We start from the raw sequence: 14,954 nt of genomic DNA on the forward strand, positions 1-14,954 counted from the left end.
GTAGTTAAATCCATGATTTGTCCAATTTTAGCAGCTGTTTTTGGGGCCGGGGTGTGTGTGAAGAGGTTATACAAAAATCTTTTCAGGCCTTCCTTAGTGTGTCGTAAGAGAATAAAAAACACAGTGAAAAGGCCTTTTCTCCTTTGAATTTAACTTATAATGCTGTAACTTGAGAAGATTGTTGAAAACATAACATTTCAGAGGACTGGTTCTACTACAGATGAACCCACACACATTGCTGGTGAATCAAATAACCTGCTTTCCCAATGGGGAAAAGTCTTGTGAAATCCAACTGTGTGGTCGGTAGTTTATGAGCTGGTCCTTCAGTGAGAAGAAAACATCCTCTTTCAATCTGTCTCACTCAATCTGGGATTTTTGGATTGCATGTAGGCATTTTATGTGTTTGGGGCTTTTGTTGTATTTCATCCGGTTCTCACTTCCTTGTTCATTGTGGGACTGGGAAGGTTTGCATGGAGAGAGACCATGTAGTTAGAACTTCACAACCAGCTGCTGGGTGTGAAATGATCTGAAGGACTGTGCTGGCTGATTTAGGGTAAAGTGCTCTGGACATCCAGGTGTCTTGTGTGGCTGTTCTTAGCTGTAGCTAGGCTGTTAATTTAAGTGAAGTTCAAGCGGCTTTTTGAAGTTGTCACTATGATCAACCATTCAGACTTTATCTACAGCTTATCTTGATACAATTAACAATTGTACCTTGAGGTACGTATTTTATTTCCAAGGCCAGAAGAGTAGGTGCTTGAAAGATCTTTATCTCATGTATTGAAGAATTTGGAGGTATGCAATGAAGTGTGGGAGTTAGGGAAGAAGATGGCTGTGATCAAGGTAAATGGTTAGTGTCCTAGTAAATTATTTCAGCGTCTGCACTTTTTCCTCTGGGATATGAAACAGGGTGCCTAAACTATTTCTTTCATAGGTGGCTGTTAATTGTCTATGCTTTATGGATGCTTTACTTGAAATTGGGCTTGATTTTTTTTAAAAAAAATTTCTTTTTCTTCCCAGAAGTGCTAGGGCCTTCCTTAAAGCTCAGTGCAATGGGAGTTACACTTGCATTATATAAAATTCGCTATAAACACTAGCTGCCCTGAGAAGCCGATCATTTGGGTATGCAAAGTTGATGACTGTTTTGGAGCTGGAGACTCCATATCTTGACCACCAGTGTTACATGACTTGACTTTACCACCACACTGTCTTATGCAAAGATATGTGGAAAACATTGTGGGATGCTCTTACATGAACATGTCAGTGTAGGAGCTGTGAGGCCCTGAAAAATGATGGCAACATCATAATTGTTAATTGAACACTGTCAGCTGTACGTATTGAGTGAAGTGTGTAGAGCACACAGGCCAAGTGGAAAATGCCACCTAGACAGAAGGGACTAATTAAAAATCTAAGTATTCTTTTAATATAGCATTGTGTGTAACTTCCTATATGCTTCAAGAAAACCAGACTGGAGGGAGAAAAGGGAGAGTCAGTTTTTCTGACATGAGAAATCAGCAGGGTTTTGAACCCTGCTGTCTGTTGATCTCTTGAGTTAACACAGTGATTTGTAGCAGCAGTCACCTGTCACTCCATGCCGTGAATTTCTGATTATATTACACAACTGGGCTTGTGTGAACTTGATGAGAAGTAGTTACACACTGTTCATGTGCTGCTGGCCACATGGGTATTGCTTCCTTCCGGTAGTACGCTTCATTCCTTCTATCTTCTGTATGTGCAGGATTATCTGACTTCATTCATAGGATTCAGCGCTCTGACAGACTTATTTCTAATGTTTTGTGCTGCTGACACGATGAACAAAAGAATTGTGCGTTGGCGTGTCCTTGTAACTTTTCATCACTCTGCCTCTTGGGTATCCATCTGGATTGGTACTGAAGAGATACTCAGTGCCCTGCTAAAGGGTTTCATGTCTATTTGCTGGTGGCGGAAAATTGACAGGCTTCTGAGAGTCTGTTACTTGAGATGCCTCAAGTTTGGGAAAGGGTGGAGATGCAGACTGTGCCTTCCTCTTGAGCTTGACCCTTGTTGTGGTTTAGCAGTTCCTGCCTCTGTGGTGCTGCTACTTGAAACAGGAGTTGTTTATTGAGCAAGAGCCTTTCCATTCTCTGGCTGCTCAGGCTAGGCTTACTGATTCTTTTCAAGGGAAAAAACCCAAACGTACTCATACCATGGAGTCCAGGTCTCCCTGCAAACTGTCTGTTCACAGTGATGTTATTGTCCATGTGGCAAAATACTCATTAGTCCGTAGGTTGTAGGAGACTCAATCTGCCTGACTACAGGAGCTCTTGAGTAGTGTTTCTATTAGCAAAATCTTGGTCTGAGTTAATTCTGAAAGGCAACTTAGAGGAAAGGTGATAAATTCTTCATCGTAATTTTTACTGGATTATGGTTTCCCATCTTGGGCGGGGGGGGGGGGGGGGGGGCAGAAATTCAAGTTGCTTGTAACTTTTTTTAGACTATTAAAAGTCCGTTGGATTATCTAAGAAGCCACAAAATAGACTAACTGTAGTAGTAGCTATGGTTATCAATTTATGTTTGTATCTGTCCTCAAGTTTCACATACCGAGGGAAATCCATCTGATCGCACCTGCTTGGTATGAAGTTCTTTCTGCACAGGAACTAAGGTGACTGAGACACCAAGTAATCCTTTCTCAAGTCAGCTTCTTTTGCTTCTGGGCAGACATCAAAGAAATCCTTTGTGCCAGATCACTAATTAGAGCCCTGTGACTGTCTCATTATTTTGGCTGTAGACTCCTATAGTGAGTTCACTGGTATGTTCATGGTTCCATGTTTTAATAGCTTTCCCCACCTGCCCCCCCCCCCATGAGATGAACAAAGTTAACTGCAGACTTAGTCTTCTGAAAGATAAGGATGTTTGTGTACACATTTTTTTTAAACCTATATGAAATGAATAATCTTTAAATACATTTATACTGTACATTGTTCTGATACTTTCCCCATAATAAACTTGTCTGGGATTGAAGGAAATTTGCAAGAAAGAATGCTATCGTAAGGTATGTATTTATGTGAAGCACGAAAGTGGGGGGCAAGTAATTGAACTGTGAAGTGGCTAAAGATTGTTTTTAGAACTACCAGTTCATATTTCCTTCTGGCCTGCTACTTAATAAATAAATAATGAAAACTCCAGACCCTCAAATGTGGTTGCAGTTCACAAGTTGAGCGTTACCGTACCGCAGCTGAAGATGGCTCTACGTACACAATTGAGGCCAGACACAAGGAGCAGTAGCATTTTTTTCTGTCTGACCTCCGACCAAAAGAATGGTCAGACAGGTTTTTGAGCACATAAGCCTTTTCTCAAGTCCTGTAAAAACTTCTAACAGCACTGTCTTCAACTAGTATATGTAAGACATAGCATCATAATCTATTTTAACAATGTGGGAATTAAAGTCACTCCAGCTAGGTTGGTGTTTGGCCTACTTTTACTGCTGACAATATACATGAATATTTCGCTTTTGATAAAGAATCAGTATTGGCATAGGCTAAGGTTGCATTGCTTTGCAGTGTCACCCAGAGGTTTTATATGGTTTTTATACAGTTAAATATTTTAAAACTTAAAAGCTGTCAGAACAAGTAATCTCGTCTGAGAACCTGGAAGTATATTTACAATGGAGGTTTGCATGATTAATTTTTTGTATCAATTATCTTCAGGAATCCTGCTTGAGCAGAACTGGTTATGCCAGTTGCTTTAGTAATTGATGTGTGAAAATGCACTAAAAGTCAGATGACAGTACTTCACTGAGAGTAATAACCAAAGTTGAATTATCTTCCCTTTCAATAGACTGTAGAGCTGAGCTAGGCCTTGCAGCCACTATTTCTTTCAGGAACTCTCTTCAGGATTGGCAAGAACAGCAGATGTAAATACTGTATGTTTGCAAATTATTTCCTTCCCCCTCCCCAGTGGTTTTGTTAGTGAATGCTCTTGAAAAAATTCCTTTAAAAATTCAAGAAGACGTAATGTTGTTCTCGGCATATCATTTGGTTGTCTCCTCTCATGTGATCAGTCTTCACAGAACTTGTTTGCCACTGGCCAGTCAGGATCTTGTGTATTAAGAGACTAATGTGTATAGAGGAAAGTCAGATTTTAGCGATATCCTAGAAACACGTTACAGCTGTCTTCCCCAAAGGAGCAGCTTAAATGAAATTACTTTTTTCTGTAGTGTATGTCTCTTTTTTTTTCTGTAATATGAAAATCCATTTTTTAATCGGTGTGTGTAATTTTTGTCCCTTCCAAATGCGCTGTGACCCTATGAAGACTGTTCAGTTTAACTTCATGAATTCCCATAACAGCTCAATGTAATGTCTTCATTTCCTCTGAGTTCTAATACTGGTAAAATTCAGCACGTTGTCATGGTTTAGCCCCAGCCAGCAGCTAAGCACCACGCAGCTGCTCGCTCACTCCCCCTGCCCCGGTGGGATGGGGGAGAGAATCGGAGGAGTGAGAGTGAGAAACACTCCTGGGTTGAGATAAGAACAGTTTAATAATTGGAAGAAAGTAAAATAGTACTAGTAATAATAACAATATCATAATAATAGTAATACTAATATACAAAGCAAGTGATGCACAGTGCAATTGCTCAGCACCTGCTGACCGATACCCAGACAGTCCTCGAGCAGCGATCGCTGCACCCCCCCGGCCAACCCCCCCAGTTTCTATACTGAGCATGATGCCATATGGTATGGAATAGCCCTTTGGCCAGTTTGGGTCAGCTGTCCTGGCTGTGCCCCCTCCCAGTTTCTTGTGCACCTGGCAGAGCATGGGAAGCTGACAAGTCCTTGACCAGCATAAGCAGTACTCAGCAACAACTAAAACATCAGTGTGTTATCAGCATTCTTCTACTAAATCCAAAACAGAGCACTATGCCTGCTACTAGGAAGAAAATTAACTCTATCCCAGCTGAAACCAGGACACACATGCAACACAACACTTGAGGCCTTTCAATAACAATCTTTACTTATAAATTCAGATCTAAATATTTTATGGTATCATTTGCTGACATTCCGTATCAGAATATTTAGAATTTCTAATGGCAGTTCCTTAATAGTAAAAAGTAGCTATGATTTTTAACCTAGGGATCATCATCTTCCCAAACTCATAAGACTTCCCCCCGCGCCAGGATAAGGATTCAAATAAATTAAATGCTGGGGAGTTGGATTCCAGCCGTGAAGCCGCCAGTGATGAAAACAGTCTGCCCACTTCAGATGCAGTGGAAAACTATGGGGGTTTATGCGCAGCTGTGGATAACAAGTTTGTCCATGCGAGGCCCCAGGAGCAGATTGCAGGCATGCAGCGGGTGGAGTGGCAGCTTATAGCCAGGCTTTTCAGTACACCTTGCTTGTTCTGCGCTTGCCACTACAGCAAAGTCATTTAAGTCAGATTGTTTAGACTTGATAATCACATTAATACAATATTGCTTCTATCATACAAGCTGCCAGCAGTGTGTTTCCACCCCCTCCTAAACTGTTGGATTCTCTGTTGATTCTCTGCCCCCCCCCCCCCCCCCCCCCCCCCCAATCATTCCTGTATTTGTTTCTTTTGAGGAGAGGGGGAGATGGAAAAGTGTCATTCTCTTTTGGTACCAATGATAAAGTTTCCCAGCTGCGCTGTCTTCAGCTGGAGACACAACAGGCTTTCATTTAGGAGTGATGCACTAACAGGAAATAAATCAACTTGATTTACCAGTTATGTTTTTCTGTAATTATTAGATCATGACTACATGTGGGATCAACATTCCAGTCAATTAAAACCAGTTGTACTTAAGAGGCTTACTCTGCAGCATATGATAAAGTGAAAATGAGCTCTCGAAACAGCTAAATACGTTGCTTGGCTCATAGGGGATGGTTTTTTATGGGATGAATAGGTAAGCTTATAACAGTACTCAAGAAAAAACCTTTGTAAGTTGATTGGGGTCAGTTATCATTCAAGTCGATCTTCACTTGGTTTCCCCCCCCTTTTTTTTTTTTTTTAAAGCTATAATCCTAGTTGATTAATGAAATCACTTTACTCAAAGCCTGTGTTTTGGCTTACACCTATTAGGTGGAAAAGAGTTGCAAGAGCAACAGCACCCAGCAAGAAATACTGAAAGAAATTACTACAACCCATGCTTTAGGCAGACAGTGGTAAGAGCTCCTGTTGAGAGCAGTGTGTTTTATCTGGGGCAGGGAGGAGGGAACCAAAAAACCCTGAAAACCCAGAAAACCAAGAAAAGTCCCCCCACTGCTGATGTGTGGAGCTTGCACATGCAGCTCCATGTGCAAGAGCGGTCCGGATGGAAGCTGTGCAGCGTGGCTAGCTACTGTCATGCATTCCGCTTCCTCTTGTCCTCTGCTGATGGGTGGCAGTTGTCTAAAAATACTGAGCTTTTCTAAGCATTTGTCTTAACCATGCTTTATGCTGTATTCAGATGGGCGATTCAGGGCCTTTGGAAGAGGAAGTGGTTGGTTCAAGCTGACTGCTGATTTTGGCAGGAGCTAGATCTACAATTTTGCATAAAGCATTGTCTTCTGCTCATACCAAGTTTGTCTTTGGATAGATCACGGGATAAATCATTGTGACTAACGGCTATAGCGGTTAATGGCAGGGTGAGTGTTTGCATGTAGACTTCATTCACACTTGAAAGCATTGTAGGCTATAAACTACTGCATTTTTTTTTTCTGTTCCGCAGTAGCAGTCCAAGGGTGTAAATGAGTCACTTCCTGTGTTCTCCTCCTCTGGGTTCATGTCTACTTGTCAGCCTTCAAAAAGGCAGGGTTTAAATCTGTCATGGTGTGCCCGAGTTCCCTTTTTTTAAGAACAAAGCAACAAAAGTGCAATTGCAGCGCAAGAAGGCATAGTTACTGTGGTTATCTGAAACTAACCTGTGCTTATTCTTGCTGCAATCTCTAGAAATAAAGGTGTAACTCTGATTTTCCCACTTAAGAATTATAACCCAAAACTTGCAAGTTGCCTTAAAGCACTGCAATTTCATGTCTTTCCTTCTGATCCAGTTAAAAATATTTTGATTTTATTGTAATCGTATGTAAAGGGCATCTAATTTTTGTGGAAGTAAATAAAAATAAGTAAAGAAAGGAAACCTATTTTGTCACATATGAAGTCCTAAAATATCTTTTTTTCCAACAAGAACTGTACTAAATAGATTATTCAGCAATTCTAGTAGGCTGTATTACTCTACAAAGAGCGTGTTGCCCTTGTCCTGACTTGAAAATTACCTGCCTCAAACAAATCTACTGTCATATTTATATAGATAAAGCAAGAGTAATAGCTTCCATCCACAGCAAATGAAAGGGTAATTTAATACTACAGCAGAAGGATTGTTCTCGAGTATTTTAATAGTAAAAGAATGTAATAGGACCCACCCAGGTATCGCAATCTAGCAGAGTCTAGCTGTCAAAGTGCTGGTTTTGATGCTTTTGGAACTTCTTCCTTTATGTTATGAACATATGGAAAGCAGAGGATATGTTACAAACATTAGGCTAATAGAAAATAATAGGCTTTGAGTATCAGTTGTAACAGTTATGGCAAGCTACAAAGTATTTTTTGAAAGGGGGTGGGGGTGTCCCCCTTTTCCAGCTTTAAAGCTTTTATTTCAGTTTTGTCACTCTCTGAGATTCCTCATAAATTGTCTTGGTCAAAAGCCCTGGAAGGATCCTAAGTAGGTGTAACAGGTGGTATTTAAGGATAGGTACCTCCTTTCTGGAATAAAGATATGAAATAGATAGAAGTAGAAGCTTTGTTAGCTGTTACTGCAGTTAAAATGTCAGCTGCTAGTCTCTACTGAAGGGTCTGTTTCAATGCCAGCGGTGTGTTTTAGGGGAAATGCAGCAAGTTTATATAGTTGTCCAGTGAGATCATAAAGTTTGTCTTATTTGAATCAGTTACTTTGTAGCCCCCGTTGATGCTTAGCATTAGATGGGCAATATAAATTCACATGGCACAAGATTACTCTTAAATGCAGGAAGGCACAAATTCATGGAAAAATGCTTGACTTCTGAGGGTGAAGTAAACATCTCTTCCTACCCCCAGAATTTCAAGGCCAGGGAAGGCAACTTTTCAGAAGACCTGATACATCAGTGGAAGTTCATTCTCATTTGTTGTTGAATGAGGATCCAACATACAGCTGGCATTTGTGTGTCTGGTAGTGCTTATAGATAGATACTTAAATGCCTACTTCTTTGTGTAGCCAGTAAGTTTTTTCAGTGTAGTAACCTTCCACTATGCATGCTGATAAGCAACATGCAGGAGGCTTTTGGATTTTTTTTTTCCCCTATGGGTTTTGGAATGAAAATAGAAATCTGTAGAGAGCAAGCCTGGAAATACTGGCACATACTTGAATGTTGCATTGCACAAACACTTGGCAAAACATTGCTGTGAAGCAAAGCTGGAGAAAAATCCTTGAAGGCAGGTGTGTTAGCCTCGTAAATATTGTGGTGGAACTGCCTATCCTAAAAGGAGACTAGAACTTACATTGCTGAAATGTAAAATGAATTGAGAAAGCTTTGCTAGACTATAGTATGTTATTTTTGTGTTAAACAGAAGCAAGCTCCCAAGAAACCTAACCCAAAGGTTTTCTTTGTCTGTCTTCCAGTTTATACATCTCAAACTTCATCTACAACTAAAGAATAGGGGGGAGGTGAAGGTTTTGAAAGGCTAACTCTTACCATGCTCACTAGCAACAACAAAGCTGATGTTCTTTGGCTCTGCAAAATGAATGGAGTTACTGTATGCGTGCTATTGGAAACCCTGAGGATCTGGATGCAAGGATTTTAAAATCAACCCAGACTGGTACTTTTTCCTTGAGTGTCTTTCTGAAGAAAGACTGGGAAAATATTTCTTCAAATTTTATGTTCTCATTCTCCCTCCCTCCCTCTCTCAGAGGACACGATCTCATTTTTTGACATGATTTTATTAAACATTTTTTTGTGCCTGTTAGTAATTTCCGCATAAAAATTTTCTTTTGCTGTATTGAGAAGGTGTCTCTTTAGCATGACAAAGTTCAGTGGAAACAGTTTCATGAATACTAAAGCCTGGAAATAGTTATTGCTTTAAGCTAGACTATGAAGATATGTTGCCTTCCTTCATATATTTTATTTATATTTGTGTGTAGCTTTAAAAAGCTACAATCTCTTCTCCTCAAGACTGAACTGTAAGTTGTAAAGAAGGTTATATTCTGGAAAATTTACATGTTGATACAGTTTTTCGTAAAATCAAATACCAGGTGCACAAGAGTCTGCCAGTCCAAACAGATGATGAGAGATAATACAAAGCACAGCATCAGTATGAGTACAAAAGAAGCTTTTATTAGACATGTAAGAAATTGGCATCAGTAACTGCTTCAAGGGTAATTTCAGGGATCAGAGAAACAAACATAGATGTAGAAAACTGCTCAAGGAGGCTTTAGCACAATAGTCTTATCGCCTTGCTTTTCTATCATTTTAAGGGCAGACAAGTATCAAACTTGAAAAGGTTGGAGATCCTTACAGATGCACAAATTTTGATGAGGCAGCAGAACAGAAATTAATGGAGGGATTTGGAAAGGGGTAGGAAGTCGAATATGGTTAAAAGTATCGAGTGAAGTACCTTTCTCACAGTAGTTTGGTGTACGTACTGAAGTCATGTAGCTAAATACAAGCCTGCACATGCTTACCTACGTAGACAGCTGTTTGCAAACAAAAATAGTAACTGTGTGCTGTGGTGGGTATCTAAACAGCTTAATAATACAAGTTGTTGTGCATTGCAAAGTAGATGGCATTCCTGGGTGACTTTTACACTGTCTTGAAGATTGCAAGTATTTGAGGTCATATTTGCAACTGATTTGAGAACTTGCAAGATAAAATGCCATATTCCTGTGACTCCTTTCCTGTATCCCAGGGTTAACCTGGTGCTTTAGCTGTTTCATAATGGCATGAGCACGAATCTGATGTGGCATGGAGACTCCTTTTGTTTCTGTGTCTCGCTCAGAATGAGGGGGACAGTTCTGACATCTCTTCAGCCAGACTGAAAAGCATGTTAGTTGAGACTAGATAGGAAAGGTAAGTTTTCTTCTGCAACATCAGCACTAATGTAAAGTGTTGGAAGAAAAAGTTGCTGAGAGATTATTTGGAAGGCTATGGTGCTGAGGCTATACAGAAAATTGAGGTGGAGAGATCAGTGAGCAGACATACAGTTTATGTAAAATTATGTTTTTACATGAAGTCCATATCCAGTGTAATCCCAGGCGCTGGAAGTGACCTTTAAGGGATATGCTGAAAGCAGGTGTTGGTAGTATTTTGTTCTGGCAAATGTTCATTAAAAAACCCAAAAAGTTAAATAACTCTTTAGCTTGTATTCTCTTGCTCAAGCACTTACACATGCTTGCCCTGCTGGAAGCCTTTCTTGTAGATGTTTCCCCTTGTTTGGTACTGCAGTGTATCAGATAGTATCAGTATATAAGGAAACTGTGCACATGTTTGTATATGCAGATTAAATTACATCCTTTTCAGTGTTCTAAGTAGTAGAGGGTTTTTTTGTTACTGTGACTCATTGCAGTCACTTAACAGGATGCTGTACAATCTGATTAAAGATCCTGCATTTGACAATAAAGAACTGTTCTTAAGCCATGTTGTTCATAGGTATGCTTTGTCTCTCGGAGTACTTCAAATATAGGGAACTATTTTAGGTTCCTTCCTTTTTCTTTTAATAAAGCGTGTCACTCTATATGAGCCAAAAAGCACTTAAATTATTTACATATAGCACAAATGAAATGTGAACCCTGAGGGTGAGAACCATCTGATACGTAGCACGTTCCATGATTAGTGGTGACAGACTCCAAAACAGCAAACTGTTATTCTTTCTTGGAAGACCTAACTTGGCCTTATCTAGGCTTAGGTTTTAAATGTTCCTTAATTTGATGCCTCCATTGCTCAAAATGTGATGCTATAAAAATACATATATGTAAAAATTGTTAAAATAATCCAGTGGCTGGAGCACAGGGCTGCTAAGCAGAGTATGTGGCTTCTAGTTCTGTCTTTGCTGTTAACCTTCTGGAAGATGCGTGCATTGTTTTATTCATTTGGCTTCAGTGTGATTGCATGGGACCAAAGTTGCAAGCCCAAGTTCCGTATCACCTTTAATCAGAAGAGAAGTGGATACTTTTCAGGGGAGAAGGGGGAAATTTCAGAGCACTTGAAATGATGCCTAAAAATAGGTAGCGTGAGGTTTTCCTCATGTGAACTGGCCATAGCTTCTTATCCTTCCATTGCTTAAGCATTCCTAATTTGTTAAGCATGGAACAGGAGAATACTGTGGTACCAAAGACAAGAAGGATGTCCTGGTGGAAGATAAAACTTCATGCACATAGTGTTATTTCAATCAAGTTCTGTCATCACATCACTGCCATCTGCTCTGGTATCCTCTCTGTAATGTGAGAGGATTAAATATATGTATAGATGGGTAAAGCAAGTAGGGCTGATGGTTCGTGAACCATTATTTAATTGTAGAACTTGCCAGATCACTTCGGCAAAGTGTGCAGGTTGAGTGTGCAGCTCAGATTTCTCAGGTTGTTAGATCAGTAACTAATAAACTAATTGCATTTCAGAATAGTTCTGTACTGGTTTTGGAGTTACATAAAAAGCCCTCATCCCTTAAGGAGTTGTTTGAAAGTTTAATATCTGAGCTCAGCAGTTTCTCTTTCTGTTAAGTTTTGAAGGATATTCTCATAATCTGATCTTTGCCTGAGGTGTCAGTCTCCTTAAGTTCTCTTTGATTACTGTATGTGTAAGAGTCTCCATTAAAATTACTTTTTTTATGGCCTGGTGCCACGTGAAGAATCAGATCTTAGCTTCCTGACCTGAAGATCATTACAAGTTTCATGATTTGCTGGTTTCAGTTAAGCTTTGGAAAGATACAGTCCTCCTGCTTGCTCCTTTTCCTTCCTTTTACTTCCACATTTACATTGCCCTACAGCAGACATTACCAGAGTAACCAAACTAATCCAACGAAACAAAGGTTAGTTTTTAGCAGTATCATTTCCCCAATCTAGTGTGTTGTACAGTCACACAACTACTTACGGTGGCCAAAAGGGCAAGGGAGGGCAGTGAAGTGCTGGGTGTGTACCAGCTTAAATTTACCTGGTAAACCACTTTATAAATAAAAGGCAAGAGATTGCAGATGGGCAGGGGGTCATGCAGTGGAGAGCTATGAAGCAACATAAGGCAACGTTGAAGCAATATTTAGGTAGCAGACTCAAAACCCAGGAAAAAGAGTTTTCTGTTTGCTTGTGCAATTCTGGTCCAGTGCCTATCTTATATGCTGAATCAGGTGGGAATTCCAGTGGAAAAAATACTGTGTAATTAAAGCTTGTGTGTAACTTGTTCGAGTAGCCTCAGGTACTCTTATAATTGTGGCAGCCTAAAAATAGCGACTGCTACCAAATGTCTGTGGCTAGCTGTGATTTGAGTTACAGAGCGTACGTAGCTTTTCACCCACAGAAGTATCTTCCCGTGTCACCAGGCATTGCTCTCTCCAGGTCAGTGTTTTGCAGAACGCATGGTTGATGGAGCTCTTCTTTTTGTGGACCGACAAATAGCTATTTCCTACATCCAGAAGAGCAGCAGTTCTGTTCTATTTTCAGCATGTGAAACCACAGAGATTTGCCACAGGAATGCTGTTGCTCACCTAAGATTGCTCTTCCTCGTGATCTGGAGGGTTTTTTTGTGTTAATAGCTATTTAATTTTACCTAATTTACATAAAGTCTTTTGATATGTGCGATAATTTACTGCTTCAGCTTATGAGAAAAAGCATTAGCATTGAAGGTTGTAGTGCTTTTCATGAGCTATGTTGACTTGCCATTGTGGTCATTAGTAGTGCTCTGACACTGGATGCTTGGATGGCAGATGTCTGTAATTAATTGGTGGTGGCGGGAATGAAGCTAAGATACTTTTAAACAGTGAGCTGTTCCTCACGTGGTGTAATATCGCTGCATCCGTGAATTCGATGAGAAGTCGTGGGTTGAAAACATTAGCTGATATAACGGCTAGCAATTTTGAGAAAATGACTTATCTCAGCTTTTGCAAAGCCACCTCTTGAAAGCAGAATACTCAAGTGACTTTGGTTGTTTTCGAGTCTGTCTTTGCTGCTCATTTTGTGGTTCAGGATCAGGCCTTGAGCAATGCAGCCTGGCAGCTGCAAAGCCAATGAGATTAAGGAATATGGAATCCTTAGTACAGTGCTGAGAAAAGGACAGCCAACGGTTGCAGATGAATAGCTAATAGGATAAAACGTGGGTCTACCAAAGGTGGTGCCACAGCAACTTAGGTATCGCCCCTGAGTTGGATAATGGAACTTTTGGACAACGGAAAAACGGCAAACTTAATTCATCTGGATTGAGGCAAAGTATTTAACAAGCTGTGATGTGGAAGTTGTCTGAACTGCGGAAGATGGATATAAGCATATCTATCTTTTAGAGCCGGCTGGAGAGGACAGCACGAGTTGTACTGAAAAGATGCTTCGGGCGTCGGCAGCGTTTCGGCGTAGCGCTGCTGCTGCTCCTTCGGCACCCGTTTAAGGGCCGGCGAGGCCCGGCTGCTCCCGCGCTGCGCGCCCGCGGCACCCGGGGCAGGCAAGCGCCCGGCGGGGGCGGGAGGCCCGTGGAGAGAGGGGCCGTGCAGGGGGGCGCGGCTGTGCAGGGCAGCTGGGGGCACGGCGGGAGGCGGCTGCAGCCGGCGAGGTTTCGGCTGCCCGGCTTGGAGCTGGGTCTGAAGCGGGCCGGCAGGAGCCGCTCGGGCGGCACAGGAGGCGGACAGCTGCTGCCGGCTGGAGCGCGGCGCCGGGCAGGGCGAGCGCTGCCTCCCGGGGCGTCCCGCCGGGGCCGGGGGTGGGTGCCGTGTGTCCTGCCGAGGGGGAGATGGGGGGGTGCCGTGGGGGTGCCGTGTGTCCCGCCGCGGGGCCTCGGCCGCGCCTCCCTCCCCTGGGGGCCGCCGCCGGCCGCGCCGCGCGTGCTCAGGCAGCGCTGGGCGAGACGGAGAGAACCGATCGTGCGCGGCGGCTCCGCGGGTGATTAGCGGGGCTGGCGGGGCGGGCGGGGCGGGGCGGGGCGGCCCGCCAGGCCGTGCGGGCCCGGGCGGCGCGGCGGCGGGGATCCAGGCCCGCGGCGCGGGGCGGGCATGGGGCTCCGGCGCCGCCGCCTGTGAAGGACCGCAGCTTTCATGGTGAGCCAGGCCGCGGCGGGGAGCGGGTGCGGGCAGCCGTGCCGCGGGCGGGCGGGCGGGCGGGCGGGGCGGGGCGGGCGGCTGCTGGGCGCTCGGGGCGGGGGTGAGACGGGGCGGGTGGGCGCAGAGTTTAACGCGTGTCGGTAAAACCAGCCTTGTCCCCTTCTGCATCGCCTTGCTGGGGCCGGCGGCCACCCGACTTGCCGGGAAGGGGATCCCCTTTGTGCCGGGCGGCGGCAGCGAGCGGCCGGCCAGGGGCCCACCCGGGGGCTCGGGCGCTTCGAGCGCGGAGGCTGCTCGCTGCCAGCCGGCGGGTGCGCTCCCGGCCGGCCCGCGGCCATCCCGGGCGGCCCTGGGCCATCCCTCGGCCATCCCGGGCAGCCCTCGGCCATCCCGGGCAGCCCTCGGCCGGCCCTGGGCCATCCCTCGGCCATCCCGGCCATCCCTCGGCCGGCCCTGGGCCATCCCTCGGCTATCCCGGGCAGCCCTCGGCCGGCCCTGGGCCATCCCTCGGCCATCCCGGCCATCCCTCGGCCGGCCCTGGGCCATCCCTCGGCCATCCCTCGGCTATCCCGGGCAGCCCTCGGCCGGCCCTGGGCCATCCCTCGGCCATCCCGGGCAGCCCTCGGCCATCCCGGGCAGCCCTCGGCCGGCCCTGGGCCATCCCTCGGCCATCCCGGGCAGCCCTCGGCCGGCCCTGGGCCAGCCCTCGGCCATCCCGGGCAGAGCTGCTGGCG

The 14,954-nt window shown here is 44.0% G+C and overlaps 1 protein-coding gene across 1 annotated transcript in view; it reads left to right on the top strand.

Annotated features, from left to right (window-relative positions):
- The window catches only part of TBC1D14 (TBC1 domain family member 14), a 68,288-nt gene that overhangs the window by 21,057 nt on the left and 32,277 nt on the right, over nucleotides 1–14,954 (top strand). The gene's annotated exons all lie outside the window — the stretch shown is intronic.

Source organism: Pelecanus crispus, chromosome 4, assembly GCF_030463565.1.
Source record: "Pelecanus crispus isolate bPelCri1 chromosome 4, bPelCri1.pri, whole genome shotgun sequence".
NCBI lineage: Eukaryota > Metazoa > Chordata > Aves > Pelecaniformes > Pelecanidae > Pelecanus > Pelecanus crispus.